Raw genomic sequence first — 11406 nt, forward strand, 5'->3', positions numbered from 1 at the left:
ATCAATTTTTTCTATTATGGTGATTGCTTTACAGTTCAGAACTCTGCTTTTCACAAATCACAAAGATACTATCTTATGTTTCCTTGTAGAAAGTTTTATGGTTTTATGCTTCATTATTACTCAGTTTAAAATATTTTATAATTTTTTGAATGATTTCATCACTAAAGAAATGAGAAGGGTTTTCTGTAATTTCAGTGATTATTCTAAGATGTCATGTTGTTATTGATTTCCAATTTAAGTCTTTTATGTTCAGAAAACATATACTTTCAATCCTTTTAAATGTATTTCAGCCTTGTTGGAAAGTGCAGCATATGATCTATCTCAGTGAACATATCAGGTACACTAGAAAAGAATATGTATTATGCAACTAGTTATTCAGTGTAATATTCTATAGAAATCATTTAGGTCAAGATGTTGATAGTTTGTTCAGATCCATATCTCTCTCTCTTTTTAAAAATATTCATTTATTTATTTATTTTAGAGAGAGAACAAGAGAACAGAAGGAGGAGCAGGGGGAGAGGAAGAGATAGAGTTCTCAAGCAGACTCCAAGCTGAGCGTGGAATCAGACTTGGAGCTCAATCCCAGGACCTTGAGATCATGTCCTGACCTGGCTCCTTAATCAACTGAGCCATCAGCCACCCCAGATCCATCTATATTTTTATTTATTTTCTTCAACTATGATTATAGAATTGTTTATTTCTCCCCTTGATTCTGTCATTATCTCATAATTTTGAAGCTGTTATGAGAGGAGAAAACATATATGAATACTACGGCTTCCTGATGATTCTTCCTGACTCTCTTGACATTGTGAAAAGTCTCTCTTTATTTCCAGTGCTCTTAATTCCTTCACAAAGACAGAATTTCAATGTGGTGTCATTTGCCTTCAGCCTGAAGAATTCCCATTAACATCTCTCAAAGGGCATGTCGCTGGTGAAGAATTCTTTTTCTTAGCTACCATTGTTATTCTTTAGCCTTCTTCATTTTTGCTGGATATAGAATTTTGAGTTGTCATATTTTTTTCTGTTCTTTCAGAACTCTTAAATATGTGTTCTGTTATCTTGTTCACCTATATACAATGTATTGTTTTCTCTGGATGCTTTCAAGATTTTCTCTTTATATTCAATTTTCAGTAATTTTATTATGATGAACTGAAGTTTCGTTTTGTTTTTGTTTTTCACATATGGCATTCCCTTATTTTTCAAAAGACTGTGACCTAACTGAAGATTACAAAGATTTTCTCACAGATTTTTCCTTGATGTTTTATAGTGTTCAATTTTACATTTAGGTCTATGACATATTTTGAGTTAATTTTTCAATACGGTGGAAAGGTATGGGTAAAAGTTCATTTTTATGTGTTGATACCCACCTGCTCCATTACCATGTTAAAAGTTTATCTTTTGTCCATTGAATTGCTTTTTCATTTTTGTTGAAGTAAGTTATCCATTTATGTATGGGTATATTTCTAGACTCTTCAATCTATTCTTTTGATCTCTTAGTCACTATCAGTATCATACTGTCTTGATTACTGTAGCTTTATAAAAAGTATTAAATCAGGAGGCATTTGTCCTCCAACTTTGTTTTTTTTTTTTTTCAGTTATTTTTGCTGTTTTAGGTACTTACATTCCATATGGATTTTAGAGTCAATTTGTCAATTTAGGCAAAATAATCTGCTGGGGTTTTGATTGGGATTGCATTGAGTCTGTAATGAATTCAGGAAGAACTGACATCTTGACAGTAATGGAGTCTTATGACCATGAGCCCAGTATATCTTTCCATGTGTTTAGTCTTCCTTAATTTCTCATAGTAATATCTTTTTCCTTTTCAGAGTATAACTCAGAATGGTAAAGGTAAGGCAGTATTCCTATCTCTGTGTGAGTATCAGGCACCATTCCCTCTAAATTCTTTCTGATCATTCCTTCTATGGCCTCATGTAGTCTCCTCACCACGTACATACACCTATCAGTTCTCTGCTCACTCTAAAGAGGACTCTCTGAAATCTCCAGGAGTGTCTCTCTGTAACTCTCCCCTCTTTTATATCCTGTACTACAAACTGTAACTCTTTTGTTCTTCTGAGACTCTCAGCTCTGTCTCATAAATTCAGGGAGACTTGGCCCAACTGGGTTCATTTTCCATTTAGTGTAACCTAGAAACTCTCTTAAGGCAGTAAGCTGGAGCAATCATAGTACTAACCTTATTTCCCATATCTAGGCATCACTGTCCTTTATTGTCTGATGGCCAAAATCTTGAAATCTGCTGTTTCATGTATCCTGTTTAATTTTTTTGTTGTTGCATTATATAGCGCGTAAATGTGGTCCATGTTACTCTGTATTGGCCAGAAGTGGAAGTCAGAAACATTTTTTTCTAAATGTTTTTTTTAAAGATCTATTTATTTATTTTAAAGAGAAAGAGAGATATCACAAGTGGGAGGAGGGGCAGAGGGAGAGAAGAAGACTCCCCGCTAAGTGCAGAGCCCAACAGTTGATCTCACCACCCTGAGATTATAACCTGAGCCAAAATCAAGAGTTGGGCACTTATCTGACTAAGCCACCCAGGTGCCCTGCACAACCATTATTTTTCACATTTTTTTTTCTCTCCTGTGCTCATTTTCCTTCTGGGACTCAATTATACTTGTATATTAGACATTTTCATATTGTCTCACAAGTTCCTTTGGTGCTCATCCTTTTTTCCTACTTCTTCAGATTAGACAAATTCTACTGATTTATGTTCAAGGTTACTTGTGTTTTCTTTTGCCACCTCCATTTTACACATCTATTCACTGAGTTTTCAACTTCAAATAGTATTGAATCAAATAGTATATATTTTCCTTTACTTTATTCAGCATAGTTGTAAAATCCATTTTTTAATTTTTTTTAAAGATTTTATTTATGTATTTGACAGAGAGAAATCACAAGTAGATGGAGAGGCAGGCAGAGAGAGAGAGAGAGAGAGAGGGAAGCAGGCTCCCTGCTGAGCAGAGAGCCCGATGCGGGACTCGATCCCAGGACCCTGAGATCATGACCTGAGCCGAAGGCAGCGGCTTAACCCACTGAGCCACCCAGGCGCCTGTAAAATCCATTTTAAAATCCTCTCTGCTGTTTCCAACATTTAGGTCATTTTGGGGCTCAGTGTTTCTTTGTCCTCTCTTCTTTTGAGAGTGGATAGTATTTTCCTATTCTTTTCTGAGTAATTCCATACTGTATCCTCACATCATGAATTCTATAATTTAGAAGCTCTGCATTCCACTTTATTCCTTCAAAATGACTGAATTTTGTTTTGATTAACTTGGTTGGTTTAGTACTGAACTCTGCTGTTTGAAGTCTGTCATACAAATGTGTGGAAAAGTACCGACCAGGGATCGAACAAAGCTTTGCAAAGCTTAAACATAGAATTAAAAGATTCCCCTCCCTTTCTCTCACCTTCTCAGCATTTCCTCCAAGACTCTCCAGTGTGTCTGGTAGCTTAAACTCTGTTCTCATTTCTCCAGGACAGAAAAAGTATGTTTTCTTTCATGATCTTAGCCACCCAAAGTGGTGCCACTTTAGTCTGCTCTTAGACTAAAAGCCATTTTAAAAGCGAGGGTACTATCTTCCAAATGCCATCTTCTTTCCAAAATCTGCCTGCTTTTATTCACTATCTTGTTTTAGTTAACCTATTTAGTTTCTCATATTTTGTCTGTGGCAATTTATTTATTTTTATTTTTAAAGTTTTTTTCCGTTCTCTCTTTTCTCCTAAAGATCTTAGATTATTCATTTGGGTCCCTTTCTTTCACATTAAAAATCCTTAAGTAATCCTTTGGTGCTGGTTGCACTTTCTTTCTTAACAGTGACACACCAAAAGCAGATGAGATGATCCACACTGATGGTTAGTGAGTGGTAGACTTTCCCTAAAGCTAACTTGGCCAAGATATTTTCATGATTTTGATTGTGGACCCTCAAATGTGCATATGCATATGTCTTTTCTTTGGGGCTGGTCAATTATATGGTCAAATACCTTAGAAATCATTTTCATACCAAAAATCTATTTGGGGTAAATTGGAAGGGGAGGTGAACCACGAGAGACTATGGACTCTGAAAAACAATCTGAGGGGTTTGAAGTGGCAGGGGGGTGGGAGGTTGGGGGTACCAGGTGGTGGGTATTATAGAGGGCACGGCTTGCATGGAGCACTGGGTGTGGTGAAAAAATAATGAATACTGTTTTTCTGAAAATAAATAAATTGAAAAAAAAAAAAAAAAGAACCAAGATGCCCTTCAACGGACGAATGGATAAGGAAGATGTGGTCCATACATACTGTGGAGTAGTATACCTCCTTCAGAAAGGATGAATACCCAACTTTTGTATCAACATGAACGCGAAGAGATTATGCAGAGTGAAATAAGTCGAGCAGAGAGAGTCAATTATCATATGGTTTCACTTATTTGTGGAGCATAACAAGTAACATGGAGAACATGGGGAGATGGAGAGGAGAAGGGAGTTGAGGGAAATTGGAGGGGGAAATGAACCGTGAGAGACTATGGATTCTGAAAAACAATCTGAGGGTTTTGCAGGGGTGGGGCGGTGGGAGGTTGGGGGAGCCTGGTGGTTGGTATTATGGAGGGCAGGTATTGCATGGAGCACTGGGTGTGGTGCATAAACAATGAAATCTGTTACACTGAAAAGAAATTAAATAAAAACAAAAATTTAAAAAATTTAAAAAGGGGCTATACAAAAAGTAAAATTAAAAACTAAAGAGAGGAAGTAAACGAATATTGGCAGTATATATAAAAAATCTATTAATTGGGTGATTGTCAGTCATATATATATATATTTTATATATATATATATATATATATATACCTTGAATTTTTATATATATTATATATTTATATATATATATATATATATAATAAATATATAATATATAATAAATAAATATATTATATATATATATATATATATATATACCTTGAATACAATCCCTTCTTCAAATATAATGCACTCTCTTGCGCTTTTCTCAGTGAATACTTGCATATTGACTGGATTGAATATTTCAGTTTAAATATCAAAAGAAAAAGAAAACAAGCAGAACTCTCTCAAATTTTAAAAGTTTGGTTTAAGTGCTGGATGATGGCATCATATTCCAATCACCCTTTATTTTCATTGAGACTTTATTTCATCGCCAGGAAGAGAGGCCCTTTGTCACATATATTCTATGTTACAGGCATCCAAAACTATTTATTTTCTGTCAAAGAGATATTATTCTTTCACGCTTTCATGACTTTACACTGAATACACTTTCTTCCTAAAATGCTCTTTTTCTTTCTGTTTGGCTGTAGAACTTCTTCTTTCCCTCAGTTTCCAGCATGGTGATCTACTGTGAGCACCTCTGACTTTTCCATACACAGTCTGACTTCTTCATCCCTTTTATGCTTACCTGAAGCAATGCATCACCTCTACTGAAATACTTACTGATTTCTGTTTTAATAACTTTGTTTCTATGTCTCCCTTACTAGTTTGTGAATTCTATGTAGTCAGGACTCACATGATTTTATGAAACCTCTTACCAACTAAGAGCATCTCCACTATTGACCAAAGAGGTCCACACCAATCACAATCAGTACTCTCTTGTGGTAAGAATAAGATTGCCCCAGATGAGAACTTATACTTTTATTATGGAATAGCTTCATTAAAAATACACACACACACACGTGTGTGTGTATCCATGTTTGTATATCTATTTGTGTCATTATTGGTATTTTAGGAGAGTATTAACTAAAGTTATTCTATATTCAAGTATTTAAAATTCTAAGTTATGATTACTTAGCCTCATTCTGTAAACTCAAATGTATGCCTTACACGTAGCCCAGAGTCTGTTCTCCTTTTATCTACTATGATTTCTGCTGCAAAATTTAACACAAAAGAGGTGGTTGTTTCTGTAGTGAATTTGCAATATGTTTCCATTTAGAGATACTGTGTATTCATGTGTGCAAGTGTCAGCTGTATAAATATATAAAACAACTTTTTAAGTGTTATAGATTTTACACAATAATAGAGATAGAATCAGTACTTATAAAATAATCTGTGGAAGTTTATGTTTCAATTGTAAGTGACAAACCCTAGGCCTAGTGTATAGAGTGAGCCCTGAACAGTACTCTTTCCAGATCTTTATGTTACTAAACTGTTTGCAGGAGAGCCCAGCAGTTGTTGTGTGAATCTGACAAAGCATTAGGAAAAAATATTTTCCAAGTAAATTTAGCTTCAAATTCTACAGAATTTTTTGAGGATTGTGAATTGATGCAGTACCTCATAGATGTAAGAAATGTGACATGATAAAGAAACAAATGCTTTTACAGATGTGGTGAGACTGCATTAAGTAACAGCTTCAGCCATCCTGGAATTAAATGCAAGAGAAATTACAAACAAATCTATCTTTGCTTTAAACATATTGAATCTAAGGTTCACAACAGCCAAATGAAATACTACTCTGATAATAAGTGGACCACTAATCTCCTGAGAATTTTTATGAATTTCCTCAGTCCAGATGTGAAGAAAATTAATATTTAAAACCATAAGAATGTTTACCTAGCCAGATGGACTCTGAAGAATCAAAAAAGAAACCAAACCAACCAAACAAACAAACAAAAAAAACAGGAAAAAGTGATAAAACATGATCAATATAACTATAGCATGCTAACGCTTTGTACTGGTGAACACAAGGCAGATATGGGAAGAGTGTGGCTACTGGGAGGCAGGATTGGGAGTGAAAAGTTAACCATGGCTGTGTCCTTGACTACAACCCCCTTGAGACTGGAATGCACTGGTTGTCCACAGCTGAGTTGGGTGTGAGGAGGGCAGCTCTCCTCTATCAAGTGTCTCAGGTAAGGACTCTGCAGTAGCCTATGATGGGACCTGAAAGATCTCATATAAAATTTTGGCCTGAACCTGGATTCCCGCAAATGCCAATCTAAATAATTGGTATTCAATTAAAATGTTCTCTTCTAAGGAATACCTCAATCTGACCTCATCTGTAGAAAAAAAAAAAAATTCAAGTTGGGATAGATGATTCAATAAGTTATACAGATCCGTCTATAGCATTGTAGTTAATATTGAGCTAATTAGATCATTACCTTATTTTCAGATATCTGGTTTTAATTTTTAATTCAAATTCACTTATTTAAATATCAAAATAATAATAACCTCACAAAAAAAATAGTCAATTGCTTTCTGACAAAGGGGCAAGAGCAATTCAATGGAAAAAGAATAGTCTTTTTATGACAAGTACAAGTACGATTCCACATCTATATGCAAAAAATAAATAAAAAAATAAAAATAAAAAATAACCTAGATACAGACCTTGTACCTGTCATAGTAGTTTACTCAAAATGGATTGTAGACCTAATATCAATTTTAAAAATATAAAACTTCTAGAAGAAAACATAGGAGAAAACCTATAGAACCTACTGGATTATTTTGCTAGGGCAGCCATAATAAAATACCACAGACTGGGTGGTTAAATGACAGAAATTTATTTTCTCACAATTCTGGAAGTCGCATGTCCAGGAAGAGGTATTGATAGGTTTGGAGTCTCCTGAAGCCACTCTTTGGGTAGCAGATGGCTGCCCTCACAGGCGGCTGTATAGCATCCGTCCTGGGGAAGCTGAGTTTAGGGCATGGATTGGGGTTTGAGGCCAGGGGGCTGCTGAAAGTGAGGGTTTGCTGGGATTGGCTTAGGTTGGCATTCAGATTTCTCCAGCTCTGAATCCTTTCTGGAGTCCCTGTGACTTCCTATGGTCTTCTCTCTATGTGCATGTATCAAAGTGTCTCTTCCTCTTCTTAGAAAAATGGCAGTCACATTAGAGTAGGGCTTCAACCTAAAATCCAAAAAACTGACAATACCAATTGCTGGTGAGGATGCAGAGCAGTAGGAACTCTTAACTGATTTCTGCTAAGAATGAAAAATGATGCAGCCACTTTGAAGACCATTTGTCAGCTTCTTTCAAAGCTAACCATAATCTTACCATATGATCCAACAATTGCACCCCTAGGTATGTACCCAATGGATTTGAAAATTTATGTCCCACCAAAAACAAAACAAAACAAAAACAAACAAACAAACAAACAAAAAACCCTTTGTCCAAATATTTATAGCATCTTTACTCATAATTGCCAAAAACTGGAATTAAAATATTCTTCAATCCATTCAATTGAATACTATTTTAATGATAAAAAGCAGTGTGCTATCAAGAACAAAAAGACTTGGTTGAATCTTAAATAACGTATTGTTGAATGAAAAAGCCAGTTTAAAAAAGTTACATAGTTTATGTACAAAGTTTATGTAATGTGATATTCTGGAAAAGTCTAAACTATAGAGACAGTAAACACATTAGTGGTTGGGTTTGGATTGGGGATGGGGAGGGTTGAATTAGTGAACCACAAAAGATTTATTTAAGGCAGTGAAGCTATTCTTTATGATATATTATGGCGGGCATATGATGCTATATGTTTGTCAAAACCTATTAGAACTTCACAGCCCAAAGAACAAACCTTAACATATGCAGATTTTAGAAAATAATTTAGACACTTCAGAGATCTCAGAGTGAAATGCAGATACGGACCGAACGATCTTGACTGGATTGTTAAATTACTCTAACAAGGAGGCCTTAGACTGAGGTGGCTTTAGTACCTTAGCAGCCCATGTAAGCAAACCAGAATCTAAGCTGGAAATGCCTTAAGGTTAAGGAATCAAAATATAAGGACGACCAAATCAAACAGCCAACTAGGTTTTCCCAATAAGGCAACAGCTTAAGCTATAGCCAATCAAATCATTTCCTTCTTTTGCTTCAGCCTCACCTCTATACAATGCTTCCCCCTGGCTCCAGTTGGTGGAGTACTTCCAACAACTTCTGGCTTGGTACTACCCAATTGCAATTGATTTTGCTCAAATAAACTCTAAAAATGTTTCATAAGCCTCAGTTTAACCGTTCTGAAAATGTATGACACAACCTTACTGGGGGAATGAAAGGCATAAAACAAGTGAATTGGGGGAAAGGTGCTGACTTGAATAACTTTGGAAATTAATAGTCTGTAGGACCAAAGGCAAAGGGACCTTGACAGAAGCACTGTACTCTAGTTAATAAAGTTGTTTCCCAAGGGATGCAGATAATCAATTCTGAAACCTGAGTAGGTACTCGAATAGACACTTCTCCAAAGAGGACATGTAAGAGGCAATTCAACACATAAAGTGATGTTTAATGTCCCCAGCTATAAGGGAAATACATCACGGCAGACATGATGGAATGGCTCAAATTAACGTTACTCAGCAGGGAGGGCCTGGGTGGTGCAGTGAGTTAAACATCCAGTTCCTGGTTTTAGCTCGGGTGATGATCTCAAGGTCGTGAGACTGAGCCCCAAATGAGGCTCCACACTCAGCGCAGAGTCTGATTCAGATTCTGTCTCTCTCTCCCTCCGACTCTCCTGCTTGTGCTTTCTCTAAAATAAATAAGTCTTTAAAAATAAATAAATAGGGTGTCTAGGTGGCTCAGTGGGTTGAGGCTCTGCCTTCAGGTCAGTTCATGATCCTGGGGTCCTGGGACCAAGCTCCATGGGTTGGTGGGGGGGGGGAGTGTTCCTACTCAGTGGGGAATCTGCTTCTCCCTTTTCCTCTACCTCTCTCCTCCTCCCCATCTGTGCTGTCTCTCAAACAAATAAATAAATTTTATAAATAAATAAATAAATAAAGTTACTCACCAAACCAAAGGCTGGTAAGATACAAAGCAACTGGAACACTCCTATAGTGTTGGTGAGAATGAAAAAATAATATAAGCACTCTGGAAAATAACTGTTTTCCACGAGGTTAAACATAGACTTAACCATATGCCAGCATTCCCTCTTTTGGATATTTACCCTAGAAGAATGTAACATTATGCTAACACACAAACCTGTATGCAAATATTTATAGCAGCTCTATTACAATTGCCAAAATCTGGAGACAACTTGAATATCCTTCACTGAGTGAATCAATAAACAAACTGTGGGCCATCCATACAACAGGATACTACATAGCAATTAAAAAGAAGGGATTTTAAAATTTGGCTTAATTTTAATTAGTGTTAAATTGAACTTAAAACACTGATATTTGATTCAGTTTTTGAAAAATTTTAAGGTATGTTTGGAACAACTTGGGCATATGAATATTCTTTCTCAACTGTGAATCTTATAACATCTAAGTACAGATGAAATACATTTGATAAAATTTAACTTTCAAATCAAGATGTGTTGTAAATGTAAAATTATAATTGGATTTGAGCACTCATTTTAAATCAAGAATATAAAATGTATTACTCATTTTTATGTGGATTGCATTTTAAAATGACAAGATTTTGGATTTATTTGGTTAAATAAAAATCTTATTAAAATTAAAAAATAATAATGACACGAAGAGCTGTGTAAGATATCATGTAGTGAATGTGAGGATGCATGAAAGAATGAAACAAAAGTGAAAAATCGGAGTCCTGAAGGGCTTTTGGAAGATACAGGAGATAAGAGAAGGGTTTAAAAGGGAAGATGATTGCCCACCACAAGACGTTGGTGCTAAACTAATTTAGGCTCTGAGGTTCCACTCATCAAACACTAAACTAATTTTTCTTTTAATAAATTGGCCTATGGAGATCATTGAGATTAGCAACTTTTAAAGTTAATGAAGGGGAGGCTTCTAAATGTCTCTGTGTGTTCCTTCAATAAATTGCAATGTTCCTTCAGAGAAGCTGAATTAGTTAGAAGGTGATGAATTAACATTTTACAGGTGTAAAACCAACTCTCAAGGTCAGTGCTTTGTGTTGTGTCACACATAACATAATTGTGTTTTGCCAATTTATGAGAAGGGAATTTAGGTTGTTACAGACTTAACTTCACATAGGTATTTTCATTGTTTGGAGGCACCCTTTTATCTTTTTGTTTCCCTAGAATGAAGCCTTTATGCTTTTGGGTGGAGTAAACACAATAGTGCCCTCAGGTCTTAGAATCTCTTCTGTCTCTTGCTTAAGCCAGAATGGCATTCTGATACTTTACTTATTATTACAGGCATTCTTCCCCAGTATATACAGTGTATACGATGAGGTTTAAAGTTCAAATCAAAAAATTTTTAAAAGATTTTATTTATTTGACAGAGAGAGAGATCACAAGCAGGCAGACAGGCAAGGAGAGAGAGAGGGTGGGGGAAGCAGGCTCCCCACTGAGCAGAAAGCCCGAAGCAGGGCTTGATCCCAGGACCCTGAGATCATGACCCGAACTGAAGGCAGATGCTTAACCCACTGAGCCACCCAGGTGCCCCTCAAATCAAATTTTAAAATGGGCATTTTTGTCTGCTTCTCTGTAAAAATAAGAATATTTCCTTTAGATATATGCTCTTTAGTCAGTAACTAAAATCTTTC

This window comes from Neovison vison, chromosome 4 (assembly GCF_020171115.1).
Source record: "Neovison vison isolate M4711 chromosome 4, ASM_NN_V1, whole genome shotgun sequence".
NCBI lineage: Eukaryota > Metazoa > Chordata > Mammalia > Carnivora > Mustelidae > Neogale > Neogale vison.